The following is a 17,302-nucleotide window of genomic DNA, read 5'->3' on the forward strand; positions in this document are numbered from 1 at the left end:
AGAGTCGCGATAGTGTCCGGGGGGGGGGAGGGGGGAGGAGCCCAGGAAACCCTGGGTGAAGGTGCAAGGAAGCTGCTTCCGGATGGAAGAAGCTTAGGATTCTGCAACAACGAAGAGAGCTAGGAATTTCTCCTTTGGATGGAAGATGTCCCATGGCATGCTGAAGGTTGCAGAAGAGTTCCCACGCAGAAATACCGCAAACAAGCCGTGCTAGCTGCAAGGGTCGCGGTAGAAGTTTTTGGGTGCTGCTAAGGACCAGGATGTCGCCCCTTGGAGGAGGAGACAGAGGGGGCGCTTAGCAACTCAGAGAGCCCCACAGAAGCAGGCAGCACCCGCAGAAGTACCGGAGCAGGCACTTAGAAGATTTGTGAACCGGACCGGAGCTGGCTCAGAGTCACAAAGGAGGGTCCCACGACGTTGGAGGCCAACTCAGAGGGTTGAGCACGGCAGGACGGAGTGCTGGGGACCCAGGCTGTGTACGAAGGAATCCTTGGAGGAGTGCACAGAAGCCGGAGCAGCTGCAAATCATGCAGTACACAGGTTTGCAGTCTAGCGTGGGGAGGCAAGGACTTAACTCCACCAAACTTGGACTGAAGGATCACTGGACTGTGAGAGTCACTTGGATAGAGTTCCTGTGTTCCAGGGACCATGCTCGTCAGGATGAGAGGGGACCCAGAGAACCGGTGATGCAGTCTTTTGGTGACTTCGTTAGCAGGGGGAAGATTCCGTTGACCCACTGGAGATTTCTTCTTGGCTTCCAGTGCAGGGTGAAGGCAGATGACCCCCAGAGCACGCACCACCAGGAAACAGTCGAGAAAGCTGGCAGGATGAGGCGCTACAATGTTGCTGGTAGTCGTCTTGCTACTTTGTTGTGGTTTTGCAGGCGTCCTGGAGCAGTCAGCGGTCGATCCTTGGCAGAAGTCGAAGAGGGAAGTGCAGAGGAACTCTGGTGAGCTCTTGCATTCGTTATCTGAATAATACCCCAGAGGAGAGACCATAAATAGCCAGAAAAGGATGTTTGGCTACCAAGAAAGGAGGATTGGCTACCAAGAAAGGTAAGAGCCTACCGGGGGGGTCTCTGACGTCACCTGCTGGCACTGGCCACTCAGAGCAGTCCAGTGTGCCCCCAACACCTCTGAATCCAAGATGGCAGAGGTCTGGGACACACTGGAGGGCTCTGTGCACCTCCCCTGGGAGATACTGGTCAGGGGAGTGGTCACTCCCCTTTCCTTAGTCCAGTTTAGCGCCAGAGCAGGGCTGGGGGATCCCTGAACCGGTGTAGACTGGCTTATGCAGAGATGGGCACCATCTGTGCCCATCAAAGCATTTCCAGAGGCTGGGGGAGGCTACTCCTCCCCAGCTCTTCATACCTATTTCCAAAAGGAGAGGGTGTAACACCCTCTCTCAGAGGAAATCCTTTGTTCTGCCTTCCTGGGCCGGGGTTGCCCAGACCCCAGGAGGGCAGAATCCTGTCTGAGGGGTTGGCAGCAGCTACAGTGGAAACCCCGGGAAGGCAGTTTGGCAGTACCCGGGTTCTGTGCTAGAGACTCGGGGGGTCATGGAATTGTCCCCCCAATACCAGAATGGTATTGGGGTGACAATTCCATGATCCTAGACATGTTACATGGCCATGTTCGGAGTTACCATTGTGACGCTATACATAAGTAGTGACCTATGTATAATGCACATGTGTAATGGTGTCCCCGCACTCACAAAGTTCAGGGAATTTGCCCTGAACGATGTGGGGGCAACTTGGCTAGTGCCAGGGTGCCCACACACTAAGTAACTTAGCACCCAACCTTCACCAAGTGAGGGTTAGACATATAGGTGACTTATAAGTTACTTAAGTGCAGTGAAAAATGGCTGTGAAATAACATGGACGTTATTTCACTCAGGCTGCAGTGGCAGGCCTGTGTAAGAATTGTCTGAGCTCCCTATGGGTGGCAAAAAAAATGCTGCAGCCCATAGGGATCTCCTGGAACCCCAATACACTGGGTACCTAAGCACCATATACAAGGGAATTATATGGGTGTACCAGTGTGCCAATGAGGATTGGTAAATTTAGTCACTAGCCTGCAGTGACAAATTTAGAAAGCAGAGAGAGCATACACACTGAGGTTCTGGTTAGCAGAGCCTCGGTGATACAGTTAGGCACCACACAGGGAACACATATAGGCCACAAACGTATGAGCACTGGGGTCCTGGCTAGCAGGATCCCAGTGACACATAACAAACACACTGACAACATAGGGTTTTCACTATGAGCACTGGGCCCTGGCTAGCAGGATCCCAGTGAGACAGTGAAAACACCCTGACATATACTCACAAACAGGCCAAAAGTGGGGGTAACAAGGCTAGAAAGAGGCTACCTTCCTACAGCTACTTATGTGGGTGGCACAGTCAGTGCTGCGGGCCCACCTATGGCATTTAATTTACAAGCCCTGGGCACATGTAGTGCACTGTACTAGGGACTTACAAGTAAATCAAATATGCCAATTGGGGATGAACCAATGTTACCATGTTTAAGGGAGGGAGCATATGCACTTTACCACTGGTTAGCAGTGGGAAAGTGCGTAGAGTCCTAAAACCAGCAAAAACTGTGTCAGAAAAGTGGAGGGAGGCAGGCAAAACGTTGGGGGATGACCACCCTAAGGCTGTCAGATCTAACAGAATCAGTCAGTACTAACATAGCATTGCTTACACTTCTAATGCCATCAGCAGCATATGTATGCTTTGATATTTGTAAGCCTTGAACCTAGACTGGCTATTAAATGTGCACCCTGAACCTGCCCACCCTAATAAATGGATTGGTTAGATTAGTGAAAATCTCAAACAGTGCCTGTAAGTGGCTGGCATCCTTTCTGCACAAACAGAACTCAAGACTGATCTTAATGAGTGAGCTTAAGCCCTAAAGGTCACATGTAATGTTTGTTAGATGTTTTGACTCTCAACATTCCCTTTCAGTGTTGATGCTAAACCTCATTGAAGTGTGGATGGCATTTCAAAATGATGCCCTGTTGCAGTGGCTTGAATATTTGGAACAATCTAAACCTGGATAAACAGGAGCTAGTTGAATTTGAATGGCACTGAAGACAATTTCTGCTGACAGGTACTATTCCTTATGCAAAGTTAAGGGCCAAGAATCTGGTGAAATACAAAGTTAGGCACTGTAGGGGCATATTGCTCATGCAGCTATGCCCTCACCTGTGGTATAGTGCACCCTGTCTTAGGGCTGTAAGGGGTGACTTGCCTATGCCACAGGCAGTGTTTTGTGGGCACGGAACCCTGAGGGGGATGCCATGTCGATTTTGCCTTTTTCTCCCCACCAACACACAAATCGGCAGTGTGCATGTGTTAGGTGAGGGGTCCCTTAGGGTGGCATAACACATGCTCCAGCCCTTAGGGACCTTCCCTGGTCACAGGGCCCTTGGTACCACTGGTACCTTTTTACAAGGGACTTATCTGTATACCAGAGGTGTGCCAGTTGTGGAAACAGAGCTACATAGTTAGGGAAAGAACACTGGGGGAGCCTGGTTAGCAGGATCCCAGCACATTGTCAAGTCAGCATCAATATCAGGCAAAAAGTGGTGTGGGGGGGGGGTAACTGCAACAGGGGCCATTTTTCTACACACACCCACCTGTATGATTAATTATTTTCATAAACTTGTAGAGCTAGCAAACACATCCTGTGGGTGGGCGACTGGCAGCAGCTACACCTATCATTCTAGACACACACTCACATACTGCAGCAAGGACACCCACACATTCACAGCACGCTAACTTCAGCCAGCACACAAACACACACCGCACGGCAGTACTACACATATATGCACAGCTACACAGCACAGGCTCAGGGACACTGAAAGCCACACAACACATACACACACACCAACAACACAACTACTGCACATATACATATATATTACACACACACACACACCCAAGACTGGCCACATATACAACACACACATGTATCCATGTGCCATGGAACACACACAACACCACTCTCAAACAACCCTGCAATCGGCACACACATCACACACACTCATAGAACAGTGGATCAACAATGCCATGCATAATACACACAGACAAATAGACAAAGGACAAAAAGTGCAACACCACAACAATACTTGCCCAGCTGCAATGGGATCAGCAGGGCCATAGATGGAAGGAGGCTGCACTGAGAACCAAATCATGTTGAACAAGGTCCCAAACAACATGCACACAGGAATTGGCCCCAATTGGATCTCCAGTACAAGGAATACTAATATCGGTTGTCAAACACAGTCACACAGTGGGTGAAGGGCAAGTCAGCAAAGCACACACAACTTGCACTCCATGGGGCATACCCCTACACCAACCAGCTGTGACAGACACACACCTATATAGATGCATGCACACACAAATGCAAAGAAAACTACCACAACTCAATACACCATGTCTACACTGACAAAACCCAAGAAATCACACACCACATGTAGTCAATAGATATATCAGGGTACAAGTCATACACCATGTATGCCCACATCACAAAAAGAAAAACCTACACCTATAAACACAACACAATGCCATGACACTAACATTTCAGCTACATACACATACCCATCACACAGCACACACCCTACTCTTTGGGGAATACAACACTGCACACAGTCACATACCATGAAAAACACCAAATGGAACAACAAGCAGCAGAAACACACCCAACTACATGGACACAATCAGTGTCAGCCAGGAACAACCGAAACCTAGGGAAGAAAATGCAGGACAAAGGTGTATCCAACAACAGGTTGGCTTTAATAGTAATGAAGGGCAATAAAAGATTTAGGTCCAAGGCCATAGGCCAGTTCAAAAGTCCATTTGACCAAAAGGCACATTATTGGGCCCGAACTCAACTCCTGACTGCAATGTAACCTCCACAGATAGGGGGCTTCAAGGGGGCAGGCAGGGACCTCAGGGATTATCTTATGGGAGACAGGTCAGCGGGGGTGGGGGGAGGGCGGTAGTTTGGGCTCAGGAGGGATTGGTTTGGGTTTTGGCTTGGGAGGTGGGGAACCTTCTTGGGAGGAGTGGGCTTTTTAGCAGGTGAGGGGCATTTTCAGGGGGGAAGGAGAGGCCTTGGAAGTGAAAGGGATGGCCTTTGGGAGGAAAACAGGTCTTCTGGGGATGTTATGGGGGGGGAACAGGGGTAGGGTCAAAGTCACAAAGGAAAAGTTTCTTAGACACTTGGACAGTCATCGGAAGGGGGTTGGGATTTGGAGGTTGAGGGAGTGGTTGTCTGACATGTAGGTGTGGATGTCTTGGGTGCATGTTTGTGGGAGGTATGCTTGTGTGTGGTGGGTGTCTGTTGGGTGGCTGAGTGAGGGGGGTTTCTTCATCTTGGGCTGAGGGGGGTGGAAGTAGGGGGATGCCTGGGGGGGTGGTTGTCTAGGGTGGTGACTGCAGGTATGGTGGATGTGCTGCGTGTAGGTGCCAGTGTGGTGATGGGTGGATGTCTGATGGTCTGCTGGGATGGTGGCTTCTGGTAGGACGGGTATGGTGGTGGGATCAGTGACTGTTTAGGTGGTGTCTGTAGGTGTGCTAGATGTGTGTGATGGTGGGGGGTGTTCTGGGCAAGTCGTGACTGTTGCTATGTCTGCGGGTGGATGTTGTTTGTGTGCGTGCCGGTGGGGTCTTGTGGTGTTTGTGTGCGCTACCTTTGTCTCTTGAGGTGGATGCATGCAAGTTTGTCTGTGTGCTTTGGCTGGCTCAGGGAAGAGGGATTTTGGACTGGGAAGAGGAGGAAGAAGGTGGACGGTAGACAAGGGGTGACTGACTACCGTCAGTGTGGAGGCCAGAGCCTATAAAGATCTCTGTAGGACAGCCATTGCACTGTGAATGCCCCCCAGGAGTGCATTGCTTTGCTGGACTTTGCTATTCTGGAACGGGCTAGCCTTTACAATGGTGGACTGGCCCACAGAGATCGACCTCAGGAGGTCAATAGCTTCCTCACGGAGGGCAGCAGGGCTAACAGGGGCTAGGGCAGAGGTGGCTGCGGCAAAGGAGATGCCCAACCTCATGAACACATCAGTTGGAAATACATGGCCCATCTACACCAATTTGACCAGAGATGATCTGTGACACATGACGTATCCCACATTGTCAGGGGGAGCATTCTGTCCCTTACTCAATAACAGTATACATGGTGTGGGCACAGTGTCACACCTGCAGTGCAATAATAAATCAATGCCTAGATTTCATGTTTTGCTGTGCAATAGACAAGCCCGTGTTCTGTAGACTGAGCCAACAGACCTACACAATACACCATGCCCATCAAATCACATGCTCCACAGGACATCATGTAGCCCACAGCCAATTGCCATTGGGTGTCTGTGTGCAGAGCTGAGGGGCATAGTGAGTTATTACATGGCTTCATACCAGTCCAACAAGGCCAGATGTGGCTTGAGAGCAATTTGCAAACACTAAGGGGGTCATTCTGACCTCGGCGGTAAAAGGCACTTACCGCCGGTCAGAAGACCGCCATAACACCGCCGCGGCCGCGGTAAGCCGCCACGGTCATTCTGACCCACAACTGCCAAACCTCCAAAAATCCGACCTCCACTGCAGTCCGCCACATCAGCGGCCAGTGGTAAACTGGAGATGACCAAACCTCCACCGCCACGCCAACAGAAATACGCCCATGCCATTACGACCCACGAATCCACGCGGCGGTCATTCAAACGCGGTATTCCATTGGCGGTACCCACTGCCGCGGTCAAAATACACACCCAGCACCAAAACACAGCCACATTGGACAATTTGAAATACACACACCTGAAACACATACACACACCACTCCCACACAATCAATACGATATAAAACACACACCCACATCACCCACAAACCCCTACAACCAAAATGTTGACGAAGGAGAGAGAGACACATCATACAATATAGAGCTATACACACAGAGGCACACTACACCATCACACACACCACATAGAAGCACAAAGCACCACACACCAACACACTCATCACCACATACACCACCCCACACCTCATCCACACCACCCCATGGCACCCCAAAGGCACCCACGGTTTTCGGACCAAGAACTCCGGGTCATGGTGGAGTAAATTATAAGAGTGGAACCCCAGCTCTTCGGCTCACAGGTGCAGCACACCACTATAGCCAGGAAGGCGGAGCTATGGCAGCGGATCGTGGACAGGGTCAACGCGGTGGGACAGCATCCCAGAAATCGGGAGGACATACGCAAACGCTGGAACGACCTACGGGGGAAGGTGCGCTCGATGGTCTCAAGGCACAACATCGCGGTGCAGAAGACTGGCGGCGGACCCCCACCCACCCCTCCCGAATTCACATCATGGGAGCAAGAGGTCTTGAACATCCTGCATCCTGAGGGCCTCGCTGGAGTAGGCGGAGGAATGGACTCTGGTAAGTCGAATCTCAACTACTTCATCCCCCCCACCCCACCAGCATGCCAACCCACACCCCTACCCTCACCCCCAATCCCCCATCACACATCCTCCCTGAGAATGTCTCACCAGCACAACCCACCCAACCCAACACCAACCCCTGCATGCCAACACAAACTATGGACACCCATCACCTAAGCATGACCACTGCACATACCCATCCCCCCCCCCACAAACCACCCTCACAACACCTCCCCCAAGGGAATGCCAGCACTGGGGGACAAGGGCACCCAAAAATCGCACGCAATTGCACACACAGAAACAATAACCATACTCTCTTACCCCATGCAGGACCCGAACGCCAACACACCGGTCAGGAGGGTCCAGAAATGTCCATCCCACCCCCGGAACAGGCCCCCAGTGATGACAGCAGCTCTGTCGACCTTGAACCTGATGACCAGCCCGGACCATCGGGGCCCTCTGGACAGTCGGTTCCCCTCAGGCAGCCACAGGCCACACCAGACCCAACCCCCTCTGGCAACACCAGCACAGCTCCCACCCAGCGGGCCCATGCCTCTGTCTCTAGGACAGGTCAATCAGCGGTGTGTCTGCCACTACAGGGCACCCAGGCTAACCCACCACCCTTACAACAACAGGGACCTGGGGGCAGTGGTAGTGGGCACACCGTCCAGGGGACAGAGGCCGGGGGAAACCGGGCAACTCGGAGGGCTGCTGTGCGACGGGGGGGGAGGAGAGGCCCAGGGAACCCACTCTCCAAGAGGCCCTCACCACCATCATGGGAGCGTACCACCACTCCCAAGAGACGATGGCGACGGTACTGGCCAGGTTCACGGAGATCCAGGCACAGCAGGAGGAACGCTACATGGGGTTCAGGGACGAGCTTAGGAACATCGGGACCGCAATGGGGACCATCGTCCTGGCCCTCAACCGGATCGAAGACACGTTGCGGGACCATGTGGCACCACACAGGGCCCCTGTCACTAGCCCGGAGCAGGAACAGCCTACCACCTCCGCCGGCGCGAGTGGACAGGAGGCCCCAACACCACGACAGGCCACCAGAACCCCACCTCCTGCTGAAGAACAACCACCCCGCAAGAGGAGCCTGAGATAAAAAAAAAGACAGAGTAGGATGTCAAGACCCCCGCCAGCAGGACATACCCCCTGAAGTCATCCCACTGTCCCACATTGCCACCCTGTCCAACCTTGAACTGCCCCTGCTCCATCCTTCCACAGGCATATGGACAATGCACCTGTGAGACTGAGAACTGGACTCTGCCATGGACATTACTCCACCCCCACCCATCACCGTTATAATATCATGTACAATATCTAGCACTGTAAATAAATCACATATTGCACACAAATCAGTTTGGAGTCATGCTGTATTCTTAACAAATGTATTACACATTACAGTTCAATATCTGTTCTGTCAATTGGTGATGACAACATACCAATGTCAATACGATGTAGTTCATGGGCAAACCAAGCAGAAGTCACGCACTGAGTCATACAGCACTGAGAAGGGAAGGGAAAAACAAAAATTAGTTAAAAAGAACTGGGGGGAAATACAGAAAGTAGAGATGCAGGAGGCTCTAAGCAAATGTGAAATGGCGTGGGTGATTCTTACCTGTGGGCTACTGAAAATACTGTAGTATAACAGTGTCCCTGTTGTCTGTGTTCTCCCCGTCGTCTTCCTCCTCTTCACTCTCCACAGGCTCCACGGCTTCTACAACACCACCATCTGGACCATCCTCCTGCAGGAAAGGCACCTGGCGTCGCAAAGCCAGGTTGTGAAGCATACAGCACGCCACGATGATATGGCACACCTTCTTTGGTGAGTACATGAGGGATCCACCTGTCATATGCAGGCACCTAAACCTGGCCTTCAGGAGCCCAAAGGTTCGCTCGATCACCCTCCTAGTTCGCCCATGGGCATCATTGTACCGTTCCTCTGCCCGGGTCCGGGGATTCCTCACTGGGGTCAGTAGCCACGGCAGGTTGGGGTAACCAGAGTCACCTATTAGCCAAACACGTTGTCTCTGTTGCTGTTCCATCACATAGGGGATGCTGCTATTTCGCATAACATACGCGTCATGCACTGACCCAGGGAACTTGGCATTCACATGGGAGATGTACTGGTCTGCCAAACAGACCACCTGGACATTCATCAAATGGTAATTGTTCCTGTTTCGGTACACCTGCTCATCGTCATTTGGGGGTACTAAAGCCACATGGGTCCCATCAATGGCACCAATGATGTTGGGGATGTGTCCAAGGGCATAGAAATCAGCTTTCACTGTAGGCAAATCACCCTCCTCTGGGAAAATGATGTAGCTCCGCATGAGTTTCATCAGGGCAGACAACACTCTGGACAATATCTTTGAAAACATAGGCTGAGACATTCCAGATGACATGGCCACTGTTGTCTGGAATGAGCCACTTGCCAAAAAATGGAGGACAGACAGAACCTGCACTAGAGGGGGAATTCCTGTGGGTTGGCGGATGGGGTACATCAGGGCTGGCTCCAGCTGGGCACACAGTTCATGGATAGTGGCTCGGTCAAGTCGGTATCGGAGTATAATATGGCGTTCTTCCATTGTCGACAGGTCCACCAGCGGCCGGTACACGCGAGGATTCCTCCTTCTCATCGCAAGTCCCAGCGGACGGTGCCTAGGAAGGAGAATATGGAGCACAGAGTCAATCAACTCACAGGTACGTTCACCACAGCTTGCACAGTACACAATAATGTATGTATTGCAATGCTTGTATGTGTGGCTATGCAAGGCCTAGGCCTGTGTGACGCAGTTGAAATTAAGCTATGTGGGCCCTTGAAATGGCGGCTGCCTGACCTGTGAAGTGGGACAATGGGATGTGAGGTCACTGCGCTGGCGTGGCACACCGTGGCGGTAGTGCGAAGACGCATTGGTTAACATTGATCCCTATGGGTTTCATGAGCCAATGACGATGTGCGCCGGCGGTCGCGGTACGCACCGCCGCGGACGTGACCGCCATTTTCTATCTGCTTAATCACTCGAGACCTGATCACCCACAGGAGAGGACCTATACTGCAAGTGCTGCTGTGAACTCGGTCTGGAAGTGACAATGGCTGCTGCGACTGGGGAAAGGGCCCCTGCCTTCACGTCTGAAGAGTTGGAGAAACTTGTGGATGGGGTCCTCCCCCAGTATGCGCTACTCTACGGTCCTCCAGACCAACAGGTAAGTCCACTGAGTGCACATTGAATGGGTTATGCCTGTGTGGAGTTGGGTGGATGTAAGTTGGTGGGGTGGGGAGGAAAAGAGGAGTGCAACGCACGACAGATGAGAGAATGTGCCACATGGCAAGGTTGGGGAGGGGGGGGCATTCACATCTAACATGCAGAAAAATGACGATTTTTCATTCCCACCCTGTACATGTCAAACAGGTCAGCGCCCATCAGAAAATCGACATTTGGCGTGCCATCGCCAAGGAAGTCCGGGCCCTGGGGGTCTACACCAGACGGGGCCCCCACTGCCGCAAGAGGTGGGAGGACATCTGCCGCGGAACCAGAAAGACCGCCGAGACACTGCTGGGGATGGCCTCCCGACCTAGGAGGGGTGCCAGTCGTACCCTGACCCCCCTGATGTCCCGGATCCTGGCGGTGGCCTACCCTGATTTGGATGGGCGCTTGAGGACATCACAGCAGACACAAGGGGGTGAGTATCTGCACATTCTGCTATCTTTACGCGCAGTTGAGGCGTCTGGGTGGGGGAGGAGGGCTGTGGGTGACAGTAGGCCAGGGCGCTTTCTGTAGTGTAGTCCCCTCCCTTAGACATGGCCCTGTGCCCCCGCCCCCCACCTCTGTAGGGTGCCAAGTACAGCTATCCATGGTCCAACATCACACATGTGCGCGTTTGTTGTCCCTAGACCTGTTGCCCTAGTCAGAAGTACTGAGTAGTGTACCCCGATTGCGCGGCTTAGTGCATGAGGCACCTGGGTCTGTCCTCTCCGCCAACGGTGTTGACAAGGCATGCACTCAACCTGTTTTTATTTCTCCCCCCACCCTTTTTCTTCAAAATCTTGTACATGTGTGCATTAGCATCATCAGGCGGAGGAGATTCGGCATCGGAGCACGAGGGAGCTGCAAGTCACAAGGCCCCGGTGGGCACTGGAACAGACACCGCGGGCACCAGTGATCCGGAGGGCGAGGGGAGCACCACAACGGGGACCGGTGAAGACAACAGCGACACGGACACGTCCTCGATTGGGAGCTCCCTAGCAGTGGCGGCAACATCCGGGCCCCCCGCCTCTACAGGTACAGCCGCCACCCAGCGCACCAGCACCGCCCTCCCAGCAGCCCCTCAGCCTTCGCTCCGTGCCCGCTCGCCCAGGAAGGCGGGCGTCTCCTTCGCCCCAGGCACCTCAGCCCCTGCTACCCCTGCTGCCCTCAGTGAGGAGGTCATTGACCTCCTTCAGACGCTCATTGTTGGGCAGACTACCCTTTTGAATGCCATCCAGGGTGTGGAGAGGGAGGTGCATCGTAGCAATGCATACCTGGAGGGCATTCATTCGGGTCAGGCTGCCCATCAACGATCGTTCAATTCTCTGGCCTCAGCACTGACGGCAGCCATTGTCCCTGTCTCCAGTCTCCCTCTTCTAACTGCCTCCACCCTTTCTCTGTCTCCTGTTCCTCAGCCTATCCCATCCACACCATCAGACCAGCCTGCACACACCTCAACACCCAAGAGCAGCTCATCCAGACACAAGCACCACAGATCCCACAAACACTCACACAAGCAACACCCAGATGCAGACATTCCAACAGTCACTACCTCCTCTGTGTCCCCCTCCTCCTCGTCTCCCTCCTCCCTCCCTGTGACGTCTACACTCACACCTGCATGCACACCACCATCAGCCAGTGCTTCCATCACCAGCACACCCTCCACACCAGTCCGCACACATGCAGTCACCACCCCCACTGCCATTTACACGTCCCCTGTGTCCTCTCCAACTGTGTCTGTCACCCCCTCTTCCAAGACACATAAACGCAGGCAGACACCCAAACGACAGCCAACCACCTCACGACAGCCTACGTCTCAGTCACCTGCACCCAAGGACAGCACACCTGACTCTCCTACAACCACATCCTCTTCCTCCACTCCCATCACCACTACTCCCACCCTTTACCTTGGTCCCAAAAAAGTTTACCTCTCTAATCTTAACCTCTTTCCCTCCCCTGACCCACCCCCTCCATCTGCTAAGAGTCCCAAGGGCACCTCAGCCACCACCAGCCCAGCTTCGAAGGTCAAAGTGGTGCATGGGTTATGGAGTCCACCCTTTGGTGGCAGTGACACTTCAGTCAGCAGCAAGGGGACAGCCAGCCCCCCCCAGGCAAGAGGACCCGGAAACTGAAGGGCCACCGTGAGAGGACTGACACGGCTGCCCCCAAGGAGCTAACTACAGCCACTTCACCTGCCCCAACAGCCAGGGGAGGCAAGGCCCCGAGAGCACCATCCAAGGAGCGAAAGGGCAGCAGGGCGGAGAGGTCAGCCAGCAGGAGCGCAGAGCAGGAGGGCCCCACAAGCCCCATCCCGGCTGCAAGGGACGACACCAAAGGGCCCAGGACTCCGTCCCCGAAGGGGCCTGACACTGCACGTTCGGAGGGCGAGTGAGCAGGGTGTCCAGGCCAGGTCTGGCTCCCTAGACTTACTGGAAGAGCACCGCTGAACAGGGCACCGCCGCGAAGACAGGCACCGCTGAACTGGGCCCCGCCGTGCAGAAGAGCACCGCTGAACTGGGCCCCGCCGCGAAGACAGGCACCGCTGAACAGGGCCCTGCCGCGAAGACAGGCATCGCTGAACTGGGCCCCGCTGTGCAGAAGAGCACCGCTGAACTGGGCCCCGCCGCGAAGACAGGCACTGCTGAACAGGGCCCCGCCGCGAAGACAGGCACCGCTGAACTGGGCCCCGCTGTGCAGAAGAGCACCGCTGAACTGGGCCCCGCCTTGCAGAAGAGCACCGCTGAACTGGGCCCCGCCGCGAAGACAGGCATCGCTGAACTGGGCCCCGCCGCGAAGACAGGCACCGCTGAACAGGGCCCCGTCGCGAAGACAGGCACCGCTGAACAGGGCCCCGCCGCGAAGACAAGCACCGCTGAACAGGGCCCCGCCGCGAAGACAGGCACCGCTGAACTGGGCCCCGCCGTGCAGAAGAGCACCGCTGAACTGGGCCCCGCCGCAAAGACAGGCACCGCTGAACTGGGCCCCGCCGTGCAGAAGAGCACCGCTGAACTGGGCCCCGCCGCGAAGACAGGCACCGCTGAACTGGGCCCCGCCAAGCAGAAGAGCACCGCTGAACTGGGCCCCGCCGCGAAGACAGGCACCGCTGAACAGGGCCCTTCATCTCAAGCACCGCTCGGCTGGGCACTGCCGTGTCTGCACCGCTCCGCTCGGCCCTTCCTCTCAGGCACCGCTCCGCTAGGCCCTTCCTGTCAAGCACCGCTCCGCTGGGCCCTTCCTGTCAAGCACCGCTCCGCTGGGCCCTTCCTGTCAAGCACCGCTCCGCTGGCCCCTTCATCTCAAGCACCGCTCCGCTGGGCCCTTCATCTCAAGCACCGCTCCGCTGGGCCCTTCATCTCAAGCACCGCTCCGCTGGGCACCGCCGTATCTGCACCGGTCCGCTGGGCCCTTCATCTCAAGCACCGCTCCGCTGGGCCCTTCCTGTCAAGCACCGCTCCGCTGGGCCCTTCATCTCAAGCACCGCTCCGCTGGGCCCTTCATCTCAAGCACCGCTCCGCTGGGCACCGCCGTGTCTGCACCGCTCCACTGGGCCCTTCATCTCAAGCACTGTTCACGGTTCACTGTGCCCACCATGCATCCTCCTTGTCCAGTGGAGAAATGTATCAACCAGATGGACTGTGGCTTTGCACTCCCCAGGATGGTACAGTGGGCAAACCACCCACTGTAGAGACTTTGAGAGACTGTGGCTTTGCACTCCCCAGGATGGTACAGTGGGCAAACCACCCACTATAGAGACTTTGAGAGACTGTGGCTTTGCACTCCCCAGGATGGTCCAGTGGGCAAACCACCCACTGTAGAGACTTTGAGAGACTGTGGCCTTGCACTCCCCAGGATGGAACAGTGGGCATGGTGGGCCCTTCGTGGATCTGGCGTCGTGGACTCATGTGGCTGTGGTGCCCCCCCCCTTCCCTTCCCCCTGAGGTGCCTGTAGTTTTGTCACCAGATGCCCCTGCAGTGTTCTCTCCAAAGGACTCAGGTCTCCTGTGTGGGCTTTGCCCTTGTGTCGCTACACTTTGGCCCACGGACAAATCAAAAATCGTAAGATGTGCAGGACTAATTGCTTCGGTTATCCACTGCTGTGTATATAGATTTTTTACAATGTAAATATTATTGATAGTTGACCAATACTTATCAGAGGCTATTTTGTACATAAATTGGAATTCCTAATTTGATTATGTCATTGCATTTTTTACGGGGGTTTGGGTGGTGTCACTGTGACTTGTTGCTCTGCATTGGTGTGTACATATTGGTGGGGGTCGCATATGTGTGTGCCCGTAACCTTTCATCCTCCCCCCTCCCGTGTGTCGTAGGTGCAGTACTCACCGTTGACGTCTGCGCCGGAGTTCGTACTCGTGGTAGATGAGCAGGTAGACGAGAGCAGGTAGGATGTTCAATTCGGGTTCCATGCTGTCCTCCGTCCTCGTTGAGTGCGTAGAGGTGAGCGTTTTCCCGTTCATAGTCTGTTTCCGCCGTGTTTTTATCGGCGGGGCTCCCGCCCCGGAAAAGGTGGCGGATTGGTGGGTCGTGATAGGGTGAGCGGTACATTGTCTCCCGCCTGCCTGTTGGCGGTGACCGCCGCGCTGTTTGTTTGTGCCGCCGTGGCGGTCGGAGTGTTAGTGGCGGCCTGTGTTGGCGGTTCCCGCCAGGGTCAGAATTCCATTTTTTGGACCGCCAGCCTGTTGGCGGGTTGGCCGCCGCTTTATCACCGACCGCCAGGGTTAGAATCACCCCCTAAAAGAGCTTAAATAGGGAACAACCAACACATACAACATGCATTCACCCCTCCTGCTGTCATGCAACCACACACTATAAACATCTTGTGGCAAGACTTGCCTGGGGATTGCTGTCATTACACCTCACCTAGCCATGTGCATCAAACGCAAGTGGGATCAGGAAGCACTCAATGCACATTCACCACATTGACTCAGGACTCCACACCGGTCATTTGACATAGACACCTGCCCATTGACTCAACCATTAATACACACTAACAGCACCATGTAGCTGTTCATACAGGGGTAGGACCTCCTCCACAAGCTTCTCCAGCTCTTCTAGTGAGAAGGCAGGGGCCCTATCACCTGTTGGACGCGGCATGATTGCTCCCAGAGGTGGTACACTGCAGTTCAGGTTGTGGAGGTCTTGCTGGCAGCACTGTCAGGAGTCAAGTCAGAGATTCAGCAGAAGATGGCGGTCACATACGCTACCGGCGGACACTGCCATTGGCCAAAGAGCATCACAGGCAGCAGTGTTATCCTATGGCAATGTCTGCTGTGGTAACATCCGCCTACCACTATGACGACTTCCGTGGGCAGTTCCTAATGTCCAGTGGAGGAGGTCAGGCAGCCACCATTTTAGGGGCATACAATGCAATTGAACCGTGATTTTGATGTGTTGCGTTTTGGAAACTGTTGCCCTGTCGAATCTTGAGTGCTGGCCTTCTCCTGTCATGTAGGTCAGTTGTTCTAGTGATCATGTTTGTATGTGCTCCTGCACATATTACAACATACTGGAGGGTACAGTCACCACCTTTCTTGTCCACCGGCAATCCAGGCTTTGGGGCATTGACTCACAGGCAGAGTTGGAAGTTAGTTGCACATACTTTTGATGTCACAACAGATTTGTACACATATGTGGAAAAGCAGGAGGGTAACATTATGCAAATGTAAAATTTTTAGCCTTAGTGTGTGCTGTGATTTCACTGACTCGCATGACATGTCACAGTTCGTATATGACATGTATCATGTAAATAGCAACGGACACAATGAATGATGGCCATATATTTGTCCCACAAAGTTACCCTGGAAGGGGAAGGAGCCGACAACATCCTAAGGACCATACACGAGCAGACTTGCAGGCCATGAGAAACAGACAAATGATATAGATATACTCCTGAATAGGCAGAAAATCATGAACGAGTGTCATCAGTTGGAGCCAGATATGATGCCAGCCATCTGTCATCCAAATAGCATACCACCCATTGCACAAGTCATGTCAGTGTTGCACTTCCTGGCCACTGGGTCCTTCCAGAATACAGTGGCCCTACTTCCTGGGATGTCCCAGCCTTCGTTCAGTCTAGTCTTGAAGGATATTCCTCAGCAATGTTGAAACACCTGGACAGCTACATCCGTTTTTCTCAATGTGAGGATTTTGCCCAGGTGAAGGCAGGGTTATATGGTTTGGCACACATCCCACATGTTGAGGGAGCCATTGATGGTACCCAGGTAGCCTTGGTTCCACCTCATGGCAATGAACAGATTTATCGGAACAGGAAGAACTTCCATTCCATCAATGTTCAAGTAGTTTGTTTGGCGGACCTCTACATTTCCCAAGTCTGTGCCTGGTACCTGGGTTCAGTCCATGATGCCTTCATCATGCGGAGCAGCATTATTCCACAGCTGATGACATGATTGTACCCAGAGAGGGCCTGGCATGTTGGTAAGTAACATATGTCCTGTGTTTGCATGCTATGTCTGCTGCTAGTGATATGATGCTCTGGACTCATGGTTGCACACGTCTCATTCCCTTACAGGAAACTCTGCATACCCAAACCGTCCTTGGTTGTTGACACCAGGAGGAACTCAACTATGCCAAT

Source organism: Pleurodeles waltl, chromosome 1_1 (genome assembly GCF_031143425.1).
Source record: "Pleurodeles waltl isolate 20211129_DDA chromosome 1_1, aPleWal1.hap1.20221129, whole genome shotgun sequence".
NCBI lineage: Eukaryota > Metazoa > Chordata > Amphibia > Caudata > Salamandridae > Pleurodeles > Pleurodeles waltl.